Source organism: Hevea brasiliensis, chromosome 10 (genome assembly GCF_030052815.1).
Source record: "Hevea brasiliensis isolate MT/VB/25A 57/8 chromosome 10, ASM3005281v1, whole genome shotgun sequence".
NCBI lineage: Eukaryota > Viridiplantae > Streptophyta > Magnoliopsida > Malpighiales > Euphorbiaceae > Hevea > Hevea brasiliensis.
In genome coordinates this window covers 77913989-77929743 of record NC_079502.1, presented here as the reverse complement: position 1 = coordinate 77929743, position 15755 = coordinate 77913989, and positions in this window count along the sequence as shown.

Genomic DNA, 15755 nt, shown 5'->3' with positions numbered 1-15755 from the left:
ACAATTTCCACTACCAAATTATATATATTTTCACTACTATATCATATACATATGCTGCCAATTTTAGTACCATAATTCAACAACTTTTCATGAATTTAAATACTTCCAATCTTCACCATGAGGCTACCCAAGTAACACATATACATCAAGCTTCCATTTTAACTTTTCAAACTTACAATTCAAACTATATACATGGTAAATCATTCCTATACATTTAAACACTGAATTGAACACCTCAAAACACCATTTACATGAAGAAATAATTCATTAACCTTGATCTTCCTTGGCTGCCAAAAACATTACCTTCCAATAACTCATTAAACCTCAAAGTTTCTTCATAAATCAACTCACCACAACACCCACACAAACTTTAATGAAGCAAAAATGGAAAACAAGCACTTACTCAATTTGAAGCTTATCAAAAACTTATCAAAACCTATCTTTCTTGCTTCCTAATTGCTGCCCAAGGTGTGGTGATCACTTTTAGTGAAGGAACTATGGTGAAATAAAGCTTGGAATGGGAGTGCATATGGCTTGCTCCATGGATGGCAATGGAGCTTTAATGGTAGTTCATTTGGTTGTTTGTTATAAGGTTGAAGATGAAGTGGTTTCTACCCCAAAATATGCTATATTATATGTCCACTAATCCCTTTAGTGGAGCACTAAGTTTAGTTAATGATTAATTAATCCAAAGTTTCCAATTTTGTAATTTTGTCACCATTCTTCCACTATTTACATTATGTATCACAATTTCAATTTTCATGACATTTTCAAAGTTCAATATCATTTATTTTTAGTGGAAATTTAGGTCAAAAGGAAACTCGGGGTGTCAATTTTTCAGGTTGTATTCCCAATTTTTCGGTAATATCGATTTTTGTCGGTTTCTTTATTTCTCGTTTTTCTTTGTACTAATTAATTAATTTTTCTTTGACATTTCCAATCTCATTTATACTTCAATAGATGTTTATTTAAGTCTTAAAAATATTTTCTAGGATTTCTCGTAGTTCAGGGCTAGTCAACGGTCCACGTCATAACTTTCCTGTGCGGTTACCCATCGCTACGGTTTTTGGCTCATTTAACTTAGTTACATTTCATTGCTATTATTTTTCCTTTCTTTTTCTTTTATTTTCCTCAATTGTATTTCATTATTTCATATCTCCTCATTAATATTTAAGTATAATTCCAAGCATTCTAACTATTCGGACAGACATAGGTCACCGGAACAGTAGAATGCACTACCGAATATAGGGGTGTTACAATTCTCCCCCCCCCCCCCCCTTAAAATAAATTTCGTCTCAAAATTTTACCTGGCATTAGTCTCTGAACAGCTGTGGGTGCTGTCTCCTCATGTCCTCTTCACGTTCCTAAGTAGCTTCCTGGCCTGAATGATGGTTCCACAGCACTTTCACCAGGGGTATCTGTTTATTCCACAGCTACTTCACTTCATATGCCAGAATTTCTATGGTGTCACACCCTACTCCCTTGTAAGATGTAACATGATCCCATAGTACACCTAATGAATTACTGTACTTCACCTACCGATAATCCATTAAATATACTACAAAGGATTTTAAAACAATTTTCATGAAATTTAAATCATCGATTAAAATCTGGTGTTATAAAATTTTTTTCAAAATTTTGGCAAAGTGCCGGTTGTATTTTGAGAAAACAGTTCTTCAAAACCTGCAAAGAACACACTCCCAATATGTTTTCTCAAATACAACTTCAATAACTTCATTTGAACCCATAATTCAAATCTCAATAATCAAATCAATCTCCTCATAAAAGAAACATTTCATTGATTACAAGACTCAAAATTAATATTACAAAACTATTAAGATAAATGAAATCCCAAATTTACCTTTACAATAAGTTACATTTAATTACATACCAAAATATTTTACAAGAGTTTTTATACAAATGCTCAAATAATTTACATACATATTATTACATGCATACATCAAAACCTATGTACATGGGTATACCTATGATATACCTGGAGCTGATCTGAATGTGTCTTCAAAGAAACTTACTCACAGCTCTATGCTCTTCTTACCAGCGATAGCTTGGCGACAGCATACAAAGCTATCACTGAGTGGTGAACTCAGTGGTGCACAACTATAATTTAAAACATAGTACAATATACATCGACAAAATTTACAGCAAATAATTTGGAAATCTGAATGCTCATCAAATTCCAAAACTCAAAATATTCATTGCCAATAATGTAAATCATTTGAATGAAATGACTTTGATCACGAAATTCAATTTATCAAATCATGACTGACCATTTAAGGTAATTCTAACAAAATCAATTATACATAAATCATAACTGAAATCACAACTCTTAACTATTCAAAAACATTTTGTATCTCAAAAACCATGTTGTATCTCAAAAACCACGCTGTATCTCAAAAACCATGCTATATCTCAAATATCATGTTGTATCTCAAAAATCATTATTTATCTCACTAACTATGCAAGACTAATCCGAAAGGGCCATATTCGAAGTGATTCTAACTCCCTATTGTCGGGGAGGTCGAATCATCGTGTACAGTACACACCACAATAATGAATCTTCCGCAAAGGCCATAACGATAGAAAACTTAGATCTAACCTCAAATCAGAGGAAAATCTAAGCCTATGCATGTACCATGGTAATCAAAACACAACTAACTCTATTATCTTCTCAACAAATGAGAGAGACGGGTAACAACCTAGTCAAGCATCTATAGTGAGATATAAAATAATATCACAATCCTTTTAGTGAGCATAAATCACAATATAATTCGATTCAAAGTCAATTCTAATATCTAATAATTTTTATGCTAATCACAATTCAAATCATAAATTTGCATTTTTCCATGAAAATTACCATCACAATTCAAAACATGTTCTATCACAATTTTCCAAAACATAATTTATTCAATCCATAACAATGCTTAATACTTGTGGAAATACCATTTCACAAAGCTAAATTCATACATACTATAACAATTTCAATAATCATTGAATTAAATCCAATGCTTGTTAAACATAATACATGAGAAAAATATGTCATTTAATCATATGAAATATTCAAAACAAAATCAGTTAAAAACTAGTTGTGCACAAACCTCTGATAACTGTCTCTTGGCTCTGACTCAGTATTTCCTTCCCCTTCCCTGAGTCTTTGCTAACTGAGAAACACAATTTGAAGTGTTTCAGTACTCATTTAAACTGTCTCTAAGAATAAAGCTTAACAATTAACTTATTGAATTCTATTATTTCCTTAGTCAACCTAAGATGTTGACCTTCGATGCAGTCTAGGTGAATTAGGTTTTAATGTTACCAATATGTCACATTTTATAGCCTTTTTGTATTGGTACATGTTACCAAATTCATTTTCATGTATATTGCGTTTTATTGCAATTTGTTGGATCTCGGTATACTAATTTAACCTAGCTGGATGACCTAGTTCCCTCGGCTTTTGGGTTTCGGTCAAAACTACAAACTTGTAGATCTATGTCTTATTGCATGTGGCGCAAAATTTTAGGTCATTCTGAGTTTACTGGACCAAGTTATGGTCATTTTACTATTGCTGGTTAGAATGTACCAAAATTGGTCACTTTAGGTCATTTTAGGTCATTTTAGGTTCGGCCAGTTTTTGGACCCAAACTTGTGCAAGCTGTTTGACTTGCTTATGGTCATTTCTGGGCTTTGTTGTCTTCATAAGACTTGTAGATATATGTCTTAACTATTCATGGTCAAAACTTCAGGTCAATTGGACCTGTTTTGAGTGAGTTATGGCCAAAATACTAACTGCTGCCCAAATGGTCAATTTTTAGGCCTTAAATGCACTAATCCGGATTTGGTCACTTTTCAAGTTACCTTACAAGCAGAATTTTGGTAAGCTTCCTTCATGAAAGTTGGCACATTTTGTGCCTAGTTTTACCTCCATTTGGTCTCATACCAATTGGAGCCATACACTTAAGGTTCTAGGCCCATAACATAAACTACCCTATTGCATTTTATTCATTACACTTCAAAGGACACTTTTAACATTTACCAAAATAAACATTCATGCCAATTCTAGTTTGTACCATAACCTAAATACAATTCACAAAATATTGTTAGTCATTTTGGAATCTTACAATCACCCTCAATATGCACCATTTAGTACATTATTTTTTAAGCTCAAATTACAATAATTCAATCACCTAACCTAGCTCATTTACACGTCCAACCTCACACCATCATACATATACCCAAGCTGTCATAACAACTATCACAATTCAACATTAATATTCCATAAATCAAACATGAAATAACATCTTTATGGTTCACCAAACCAAGCTGCCGATTCATACATTACAGTCCATTAATTTCTAAGCTTCCAAATTCAAGTACACATTCACATATACTAAGTATACATCACCCAAATTAATTCCTACACACATAAACATTTAATCAACCCTTTAATCTACCATTTACAAGCAAGAATAAACTGCCCTCAAGGAGTTTCCATGGCTGCCAAAAGTACACATCCCCCTTTAAACAACAAACCTCAAAAATCTCTCCATAATTCAAGTACCCATAACATTCTTACTAACTTTAATGAAGCCATAACCCAAAAACACAAACTTACCACTTTGGAAACTCTTTAAAATCTCTCCAAAACTTGGTCTTCTTGTTGCCTATCTACTGCCCAAGGTGTATGGACAATCTTTAATGAAGGAAAGTGGGAAGAAAGGAGCTTAGATCAAGCTTGCATGGAGCTTGGCCATGGATGGCTATGGAGGAACTTAAGAGAAGAAAAGGATTCGTCTGGTTCTGGTTTGGGAGGTTGAAGAAGATGAAAATATTCTGCCCAAATGAACCTTTAGTGGTCCACTTAAATGAGTTAGTGGAGCACTATGTGAGAATTAAATCATTGTTTATTCTAAGGTTTTATTTTTCCACATTTAACTCCCAATTTTTGCTATTTACATTAGGTACCACCAATTTAATTTTTCATGACATTTTCCAAGTGTAATATCATGTATTTTTAATGGAAATTTTGGTTAAAAGACAACTTGGGCTGTCAAATGACCACAATGTCCCTATTCGGGTTGCATTCCCAACTTTTCGGTAATACCGAGTTTTGTCCGTTTTTCGATTTCTCACTTTTCTTTGTACTAATTAATTAATTTTTCTTTGATATTTCTAATGGTATTATACTTCAATAGGCATTTATCTACGTCCTAAAATTTTTTTCCAGGGTTCCCCGCGATCCAGGGCTAGTCAACAGTCCATACCGTGACTTCCCGGTGCAGTCACCCATCGCTAGGGTTCTCGGCTCGTTTAACTTGGTTACATTTATTTGATATTATTTTTCCTTTGTTTTTCTTGTATTTTCTTTTCTTGTATTTCATTATTTTATGTCTCCTCACTCATATCTAAGTGTAGTTCTAGGCATCCTAGCTGTCCGGACAACACTGGTCACTAGAACAGTAAAACGCACTACCGAACTTAGAGGTGTTACATATGGGTTCTTCCTCATATTAGAGGTCTAGATTTACCTCAATCTCTTCAACTGATAGAACATGAGATGGGTTAGATCTGTACCTCCTTAACATGGACATATGGAAGACATTGTGTATCCTTTTTAGCTCTTGAGGTAATGCTAACCGATATGCCAAAGGACCCACTCTTTCCAGAACCTTATATTGTCCGACAAAGCGAGGACTTAGTTTCCCCTTTCTGCCAAATCTCATAATCCTCTTCCAAGGAGAAACTTTGAGGAATACCTTATCCCCCACTGCATATTCAATATCTCTTCTTTTCAAATCAATATAGGACTTTTGACAGTCTGATGCAGCCTTGAGTCGATCTCTGATCAATCTGATCTTTTCCTCTGTCTGCTGAACAATTTCTAGCCTAATCATCTTTCTTTAACCTATTTCATCCCTACATAGGGGAGTTCTGCACTTTCTGCCATACAAAGCTTCATATGGAGGCATCCTAATGCTTGATTGGTAGTTGTTGTTATAAGCAAACTCAATCAAAGGCAAGTGTGTATCCCAACTACCTTCAAACTCAATCACAAAAGCTCGTAGCATATCCTTCAAGATCTGAATTACCCTCTCAGATTGGCCATCTGTCTGTGGGTGGAATGCTGTACTGAAGTTTAATCTAGTTCCTAGGGCTCTCTGAAGACTACCCCAGAATCTAAAAGTGAACCTAAGATCTCTGTCTGATACAATCGATACTGGCACTCCATGCAGTCTCACAATCTCATCTACGTATAATCTGGCTAATCTTTCCAGGCTATAGTCCATCCGAACTGGTAGAAAGTGATCAGACTTGGTCAGTCTATCAACTATGACCTATACTGCATCATGACTATTCTGTGTCCTCGGAAGTCCCATCACAAAATCCATAGTTATTCATTCCCATTTCCACTATGGTACTGGCAATGGATGTAATAAACCAGCTGGTTCTTGATGTTCTGCCTTCACTTGTTGACAAGTTAGGCATTTGGAGACAAAATCAGCTACATCCCTTTCATAACCATCCACCAGTAATGCTCTTTCAGCCCCCTGTACATTTTAGTTCCACCAGGGTGCATAGCAAAAGGGGACTCATGTGCTTCCTTCATAATGATCTGTCCCAATTTCATATCATTCGGAATGCACATTCTACCCTGATGTATAATAAACCATCATCTCTCACAGAGAATTCAGGTTTTTTGCCCTGCTGGACTTCTTTCAGTAACTTCTGATATTTTTTATCATTCTGAGCTGTAACACCCTCCCGGTAGCAACTCCGTACATTCTACTATTCCGGTGACCGGTGTCGGTCCGGACAGCTAGAACGTCCGGAAAAATATTTAAACTAAAGTCAGGAACCAAAATGAACTCAAATATTAATAAGAAAAATTTAGGAAAAATTTTAGAAATAAAATACAACCAAGTTAAACGAGCCGGTGCCCTAGCGATGGGTAACCCAAAGGGAAGTTATGGTTCTCGCAACTAGGAGCCCTAGACCCGAGAGAAAATTCATAAAATAATTTTTGGGACTCCAGAGAAGGGTCATTGAGGTTCCTATGGCATTAGAATGCCAAGAAAATATTTAGAAAAATTTTTTAATCGGTACAGACAATTTTGACCCGTTAAGCCAAACGGAGGGCATTTTGGTCATTTCGCCTTCAGAGGTGATTTTTGGCCAACTTGACCAGTTTAGTAAATAATTATTATAACATAAAATATGAATAAACATTACTAAAAATTAAATTGAAAATGAGTAGAGATAAAAAGAAAAGAAAAATCAAAATAAAGCAAATTATGACATCTTTATGATGTCATTTACAAGTCCCCACCAATTGTATTTAAACAACTATCTAATTAACTAATAAAAGAGACAAATAAAGACCAAAGAATTAAAAAGCCAACAGCCACCTTCATCCTCCCCAAAACCAGCCGAACCATGCCCTAGCACCAAACCTCCATTAAAACATTCAACAACCTCAATTTCTCTCCTCCTTTCACCTTAATTCCTCCTACTCCTTTCACTAAAATTTATCCTTGCACCTTGCATAACCTTTTGGCAGCCAAGAAAAAGGAGAAGAAGTGAAGTTAAGCTTGGAAAATTCTGCCCTACAAGAGGTTAGTGCACCTATATACCTAAAACTCTTTATTTCCATGTTAGGGACTTGAATTTAGTATGAAATTGTAAATTAAATGGATTAAAACTCATGTGTATATATACCATGAATTTCGGCAGCCCTAAGTAAGGAATGAGTTTGATTGTTTTAATGGACTTAGAATGAAATAGAGATTATGTTTAAAGTGTATATACACATATATAATGAATGAAAGTGTGTATCTAAGGTGTATGGGTGAATTGAAATGGGAAATTAGGGTTTTGGAAGTGAAAACTTGACTTGGCTTATGAAATGATTAGTGAAAATTCTAATGGTCAATTAGTGATCATTTAAGATAAGTTGACCATAATTTGGAGTGAACTAATGCATGGCAAACTGAAATGGGAAGGTTGCCTAGAGACAGCAGCAATGAGGCTGTGAGACCAGCCTGTTTGGACTGCCATATCTTTGGCTGTGTAGGTCCAATTGGTGTTTGTCCAATTGGACATGAAACTAGACTTATAATGGCACAATTTTTCTGAAGAAACCATGTCCAAAAGACCAAGGAAAGTGGACCAAAAGTTGGCCCCAATCCGGATACCCTGCAACTAGAACCTGCAGAATGACCAAATGAACAGTAACTGTTCATTGGCCATAACTCACTGTAGATATGGTCAATTGACCTGAAATTTTTACAGCAACAAGTTAAGACATAGACAAACAACTTTCATGAAGAAACCTACCCCCAATTATGACCAAAACCTATCCAACAAGGCAGTGGAAGTTACTGTTCACTGCACTATAGATATGGTCAATTCTTCAGTTTTGCAATCCGGCCAGATGTGGTTTTTAGACCATATCTTGAGCTACAAAACTCCAAGTGGAGTGATTCAAAAAACGAAATTCAACTAGACAAAATAAGGAACAACTTTCATGTTTATCATTTTCTTAAATTCCCACTGCAACAGTGCCCAATGGACCAATAAATTTGGGCTACAAAAACTAAAAATTCTGCTTCCTTTGGTTTAAGCTTAGAAATGGTATTAATGCTTAATGCCAACAAGTTTTGAATGCAAAATGTGGCATGTTGGGAGTGCCAAAACCAATGTACCTATTTTCTATCCAAAAGTCAACATTTTTGTTGACCAATAAGGTGAATAGTGACACCAAAACTTGAAATTCAAAAATTGAAGAATTCAAAAGTATCAAATGCCCTAGTATACCTAATAAGATTGGTTTGGATGGTTCAGTTAGCAGTACTACACATGGCATTATGCCATTCTGTGATTTTATGGCTTTTAGCCATTTTGATATTGTGTTGAGACTTGGCCTCGTGCCTAATATTATTCTGACATTGTTAGCCGCTCATTGCACACCGGGAGATACATATGTGACCGATGGTGTGACGGCCCGAGGTACTCGATACCAAGTGCCAGTTTACCCGTTTATCCAGTCCAATCGTCCAGTATAGGTTACTTGGGCAACCAAATGAATGAAAGTGGACAAAGTTAATGAAATAAATGAATATACAAATACAAAACAAATAAGATATATGCATTCAATGCATATTTATTTCTGTTATTTTTCTCTATTTTATTATTTGCACCACTAAGCATTATTGCTTAACGCGTTGCTTTTGCCACACGTAGGTCCTCGAGATACTGATCGTGAGCCCAGTAGACCGCAGACTGGGTGAGTCCATCCTGCAGCTCTGCACAGTGTCCGTGTCACCTCACCTCCCACAGTGCATTGGTAGGACACTAGGCTTCATTTTGGTATTTTGTAACCAATTTTTATTTTCCTTGGTGTAAATGAAACTTATGTAATGTATTTTGATGTTCATGTAAATAATAAAGATTTGTGGTTATGTATGAAAAAATTTGAGTATTTATTCATTGCTTATATATGAGCACCCTGAGAAATGATTGATTGAGAAATGTTGTTGAAAAATATTGAGTTTGTGATGACATTGGAGTTTGAGAATGATTGAATACGATTATTGGAAGTGTTTTTCACGGTTTCCGAAGAACTGTTTTCTCCATATTTAGCCGGTACTCTGCCGGATTTTCTATAAAATGTTCGGAACCTCAAATAAATTATAATTTCGATAAATGGCTCAAATATATTATATTTCACAAGTTATATTCAAAACTATGAAAAAATTGATTAAATTAAAATAGAGGGTGCCGATACACCGTGTGACATTGCTTACTCGGATATACTGTACACGGGTAAGGGGTGTCACATTTAGTGGTATCAGAGCACGGTTTAGACGTTTCTAGGCCTAGATTGAGTCCATACCATGCATTGCATTTGTAAGAGTCGAGGTGACACTAATGCAGATTTGTTTGTCTTTCTTATTTTGAATAGGATATGGACCCTACATCTCAGAAGGCAGTTGAGGAGGAAGTGGAGAGCCATGCTCCACCTACAAGAATGAGGCGGGGTATGGGAGAACTCGCTCCGACTCAAGCGAGCACCTTTCAGCCTCCACAGGCCATGTTCCAGCAAATGGCCGAATTCTTCAGACAAATGGTCGGGGTAATGCCAGCACCACCACCACCTCCACAACCGAAATCACACCTGGAAAAATTGAGAAAGTATGGAGCAATGGACTTTTTTGGCAAGAGAGAAGATGATTCTGTTGCAGCCGAAAATTGGTTGAACAGAACAGGCAGAGTCTTAAAACAACTCCACTGCACTCCAGAGCAAAACTTGGAATCTGCTGTATCTTTGCTACAAGACGATGCATATGAATGGTGGGATACTGTGTCCAGTGAAGTACAGCAAGAAATAGTAACTTGGGACTTTTTCCTCTCAGAATTCAAGAAGAAATATGTGGGTACTGTATATCTAGATGAGAGAAGAAGAGAGTTCATTAATCTGAGGCAGAGACAGCTGTCAGTGGCCGAGTATGAGAAGGAATTCGTTAGATTAAGCCGCTACGGAAGGGAGATAGTCCCTAATGAAGCTGAAAGGTGTAAGAGATTTGAAGAGGGACTAAATGACAACATAAAGATTATGATCACTGGCTTGGGAATTACCGACTTCACTAAGTTAGTGGAAGCTGCAATAAAGGTTGAAAAAGTAAGAATAAGTGAGCAGACTAGAAGGGAGAGACAGCAGAAGAGGGGCCCAAGTCAGTCTAGTTCATCTCCTACATTTGGGAAGAAGTTCAAGGGTCCACCTGCACAGAGTTCAGGTTAGCCACAAGGTCGTGGTCGATCTCGGGGCCCAGCCACGATTTATCCCTAGGAGAGGTCGGTCCACACCATCGGTGGGCGGCTCTCCGAGGATGGGGTTCGAGGACCAGCCCGAGATCTTCTCGCATGTCCACACCGCTTGAAATGGCATAAGGGGGAGTGTTGGAGAGTGGCGGTGCCTGCTAAGGTGTGGGTCAACAGAGCATCGGTTGAAGAAGCTGCCCACGCAGAACTACTACTGTGCTCCAACACAAGCGAGCATGCACTGCTCTGCACCACAAAGGGTAGGAAATCGGCAAATCGGCAGATGGGACCATCACGAGGCTCGCATCGAGCGGCAGAGAGGCCTGATAGCAGACCACCTGCCAGAGCTTATGCCCTGAGAGCTCAGGAGGAGCAAGATGCCCCGGAGGTCATCAGGGGTACGTTCTCCCTCTACAATACACCTGTGCATGCATTGGTGGATCCAGGATCCACCCATTCATACATCTGTATCAACTTACCCGTAGAAAGGGGGATACTAGTAGGGGAGAGTGACCAAGACATTCTAGTCACTAATCCATTGGGCCACAGTGTAGTGGTGAACAAAGTATACAAGGGTTGCCCGTTAAGGATTCAGGGGTATGAATTCTTGGCAGACCTGATTGAGTTGCCCTTCCACGAGTTTGACGTGATTTTGGGAATGGACTGGTTGTCACGTCATCAGGCAATAGTTGATTGCAAATTGAAGAGAATTTCTTTGAAAACTTCTGAGAGTAATGAGATCACCGTTGTGGGTGAAAGGACAGATTTCCTGTCCAATGTCATCTCAGCCACAGTTGCAAGAAGAATGATGAGAAAAGGCTGTGAAGCCTACCTAGCACATGTGGTGGATACTAGGCAGGCTAAGCCAAACCTGAGTGACATACCCACAGTAAGAGATTTCCCAGAAGTATTTCCTGAAGAATTGCCTGGTTTGCCACCAGAAAGGGAAGTTGAATTTGCTATTGAAACATTGCCGGGTATAGCACACATTTCCATTGCTCCTTATAGGATGGCACCCACTGAATTGAGGGAGTTGAAAACTCAGTTGCAAGAGTTACTTGATAAGGGGTTCATACACCCCAGTGTGTCACCGTGGGGAGCTCCAGTGCTGTTTGTAAAGAAGAAGGATGGGACTTTGAGGCTATGCATTGATTAACGGCAGTTGAATAAAGTGACAGTGAAGAATAAATATCCGTTGCTTAGAATTGATGATCTGTTTGATCAGTTGAAGGGAGTAGGAGTATTTTCTAAGATTGATCTCAGATCAGGGTATCATCAGTTGAGGGTGAAGGATGCAGATGTGCCAAAGACTGCATTCAGGACCCGATAGGGGCACTATGAATTTTTGGTGATGCCCTTTGGCCTAACAAATGCACCAGCAGCATTTATGGACCTTATGAACCGTATCTTCCATCCACACTTAGATCGGTTCGTAGTGGTCTTTATTGATGATATTTTGGTGTATTCCAAGACTAGGGAAGAACATGATGAGCATTTGAGGATTGTTCTGCAAACCCTGAGAGAAAAGAAGCTGTATGCTAAGTTGTCCAAGTGTGACTTTTGGTTGAATGAGATTGCATTCCTTGGACACATAGTGTCAGCTGATGGGATCAGGGTGGATCCCAAGAAAATAGAAGCAGTGATGGAATGGAAGCCTCCCAGGAATACAACTGAGGTCAGAAGCTTCTTGGGGCTAGCTGGGTATTACAGAAGATTTGTGAAGGGATTTTCCTTAATAGCTGCTCCAATGACCAAGTTGTTACACAAGAATGTCTGATTTGACTGGAATAGCAAGTGTCAGACCAGTTTTGAGAACTTAAAGGCTATGTTGACAGAGGCACCAGTGTTAACACAGCCAGTGTCAGGAAAGGACTTTGTGGTTTACAGTGATGCCTCTCATAATGGGTTAGGGTGTGTATTGATGCAAGAGGGAAAGGTGGTCGCTTATGCTTTTAGACAGCTAAGGCCACATGAATAGAATCACCCTACCCACGATCTAGAGCTTGCAGCAATTATCTTCGCACTGAAGATATGGAGGCATTACTTGTATGGTGAAATGTGCTACATTTACACAGACCACAAAAGTCTGAAATATTTGCCAACTCAGAAGGAGCTCAACCTTAGACAGAGGAGATGGATTGAGTTCCTGAAGGACTATGATTATGTGATTGACTACCATCCTGGGAAGGCAAATGTAGTTGCTGATGCTTTGAGCAGAAAGTCCATCACAGCTTTGAGATCATTGAATGCCCGTCTAACTTTGATTCGAGATGGAGCTATTTTGGCTGAGTTGCAAGTGAGGCCAAACCTGCTACAGCAAATTTTAGGTGGGCAAAAGGCAGATGAAAAGTTAATGGCTATTATGAGCAAAATCCCAGAGGAAAAAGCAACTGATTATGAAGTGAAAGCAGATGGGTGTTTGTATTACAATGGAAGACTGTGTGTATCAGATAATGGGGAATTGAAGGCCAGTATTCTAAAAGAGGCACACATCAATGTATATGCTATACACCCAGGAAGTACAAAGATGTATCATGATTTGAAGCTTCAGTATTGGTGGCCTGGTATGAAGAAGGACATAGCTGACTATGTGACTAAATGCTTGACATGTCAGCAAGTCAAGGTAGAACATCAAGTTCCATCAGGATTGCTACAGCCTATACGCATACCTGAATGGAAATGGGATTGGGTCACCATGGATTTTGTGAGTGGTCTACCTCTCACCCAGAAGAAACATGATGCAGTATGGGTGATATTTGATAAATTGACAAAGTCAGCACACTTTCTGCCAGTTAGGACTGACTACTCACTGGAGAAGTTAGCAGAACTGTATATCAGTGAGATAGTTAGACTACATGGAATTTCACTTTCCATCATATCTGATCGAGACCCAAGGTTTACATCGAGATTTTGGAAGAAGTTGCATGAGTCCTTGGGTACACAACTCCACTTCAGCACAGCATTCCATCCTCAGACGAATGGGCAATCCGAAAGAGTAATCCAAGTAAACAATTGAACCAATTGAATTAATACAACTATTGAATTAAAATGATAATAATAACATGAAATATATGTCAGGTCCTTGAGGATATGCTGAGGGGTTATGTCATTGAGTTTGAGGGAAGTTGGGATAGATACCTCCCACCGCGTAATTTGCATACAACAATAGCTACCAAGCTAGTATCCAAATGGCCCCGTATGAAGCACTGTATGGGAGGAAATGTAGAACTCCAGTGTGCTGGACTGAATTGGGCGAAGACCAACTGGTGGGGCCAGACCTGGTGAAACAGACTGAGGAGAAAGTGAAACTAATCAAAGCCAATCTGAAAGTTGTCTCAGATAGACAGAAATCTTATGCCGACCTAAAGAGAAAAGAAATAGAATATGCGGTTGGCGACAAAGTGTTCCTTAAAGTGTCACCGTGGAAGAAAGTATTGAGGTTTGGAAGAAAAGGTAAGTTAAGCCCTAGGTTCATTGGCCCATATGAAGTCATTGAACGTGTGGGTCCAGTGGCCTATAGGCTAGCTTTACCACCAGAGCTGGACAAGATCCACAATGTGTTCCACGTGTCCATGCTCAGAAGATACCGCTCAGATCCTTCACATGTCATCTCCAGGGGAAAAATTGAAATACAGCTGGATTTGACATATGAAGAAGAACCTCTACGGATCCTGGCTCGGGAAGTGAAAGAGTTGAGAAATAAGTAGATTCCACTGATGAAAGTGCTTTGGAGGCACCACAACACCGAGGAGGCAACTTGGGAAAGTGAAGAGACGATGAGGCAACAGTTCCCTCAACTGTTTGCATCAGGTAAATTTTGAGGACGAAATTTAAATTAGAGGGGAAGAGTTGTAACACCCTCCCAGTAGCAACTCCGTACATTCTACTGTTCTGGTGACCGGTGTCGGTTCGGACAGCTAAAATATCCGGAAAAATATTTAAACTAAAGTCAGGAACCAAAATTAACTCAAATATTAATAAGAAAAATTTAGGAAAAATTTTAGAAATAAAATACAACCAAGTTAAACGAGCCGGTGCCCTAGCGATGGGTAACCCAGAGGGAAGTTGCGGTTCTCACAACTAGGAGCCCTAGACCCGAGAGAAAATTCATAAAATAATATTTGGGACCCAGAGAAGGGTCATTGAGGTTCCTATGGCATTAGAATGCCAAGAAAATATTTAGAAAAATTTTTCAATCAGTACAGATAATTTTGACCCGTTAAGCCAAACGGAGTGCATTTTGGTCATTTCGCCTTCAGAGATGATTTTTGGCCGACTTGTCCAGTTGAGTAAATAATTATTATAATATAAAATATGAATAAACATTACTAAAAATTAAATTGAAAATGAGTAGAGATGAAAAGAAAAGAAAAATCAAAATAAAGCAAATTATGACATCTTTATGATGTCATTTACAAGTCCCCACCAATTGTATTTAAACAACTATCTAATTAACTAATAAAAGAGACAAATAAAGACCAAAGAATTAAAAAGCCAACAGCCACCTTCATCCTCCCCAAAACCAGCCGAACCATGCCCTAGCACCAAACCTCCATTAAAACATTCAACAACCTCAATTTCTCTCCTCCTTTCACCTAAAATCCTCCTACTCCTTTCACTAAAATTTATCCTTGCACCTTGCATAACCTTTTGGCAGCCAAGAAAAAAGAGAAGAAGTGAAGTTAAGTTTGGAAAATTCTGCCCTACAAGAGGTTAGTGCACCTATATACCTAAAACTCTTTATTTCCATGTTAGGGACTTGAATTTAGTATAAAATTGTAAATTAAATGGATTAAAACTCATGTGTATATATACAATGAATTTCGGCAGCCCTAAGGAAGGAATGAGTTTGATTGTTTTAATGGACTTAGAATGAAATAGAGATTATGTTTAAAGTGTATATACACATATATAATGAATGAAAG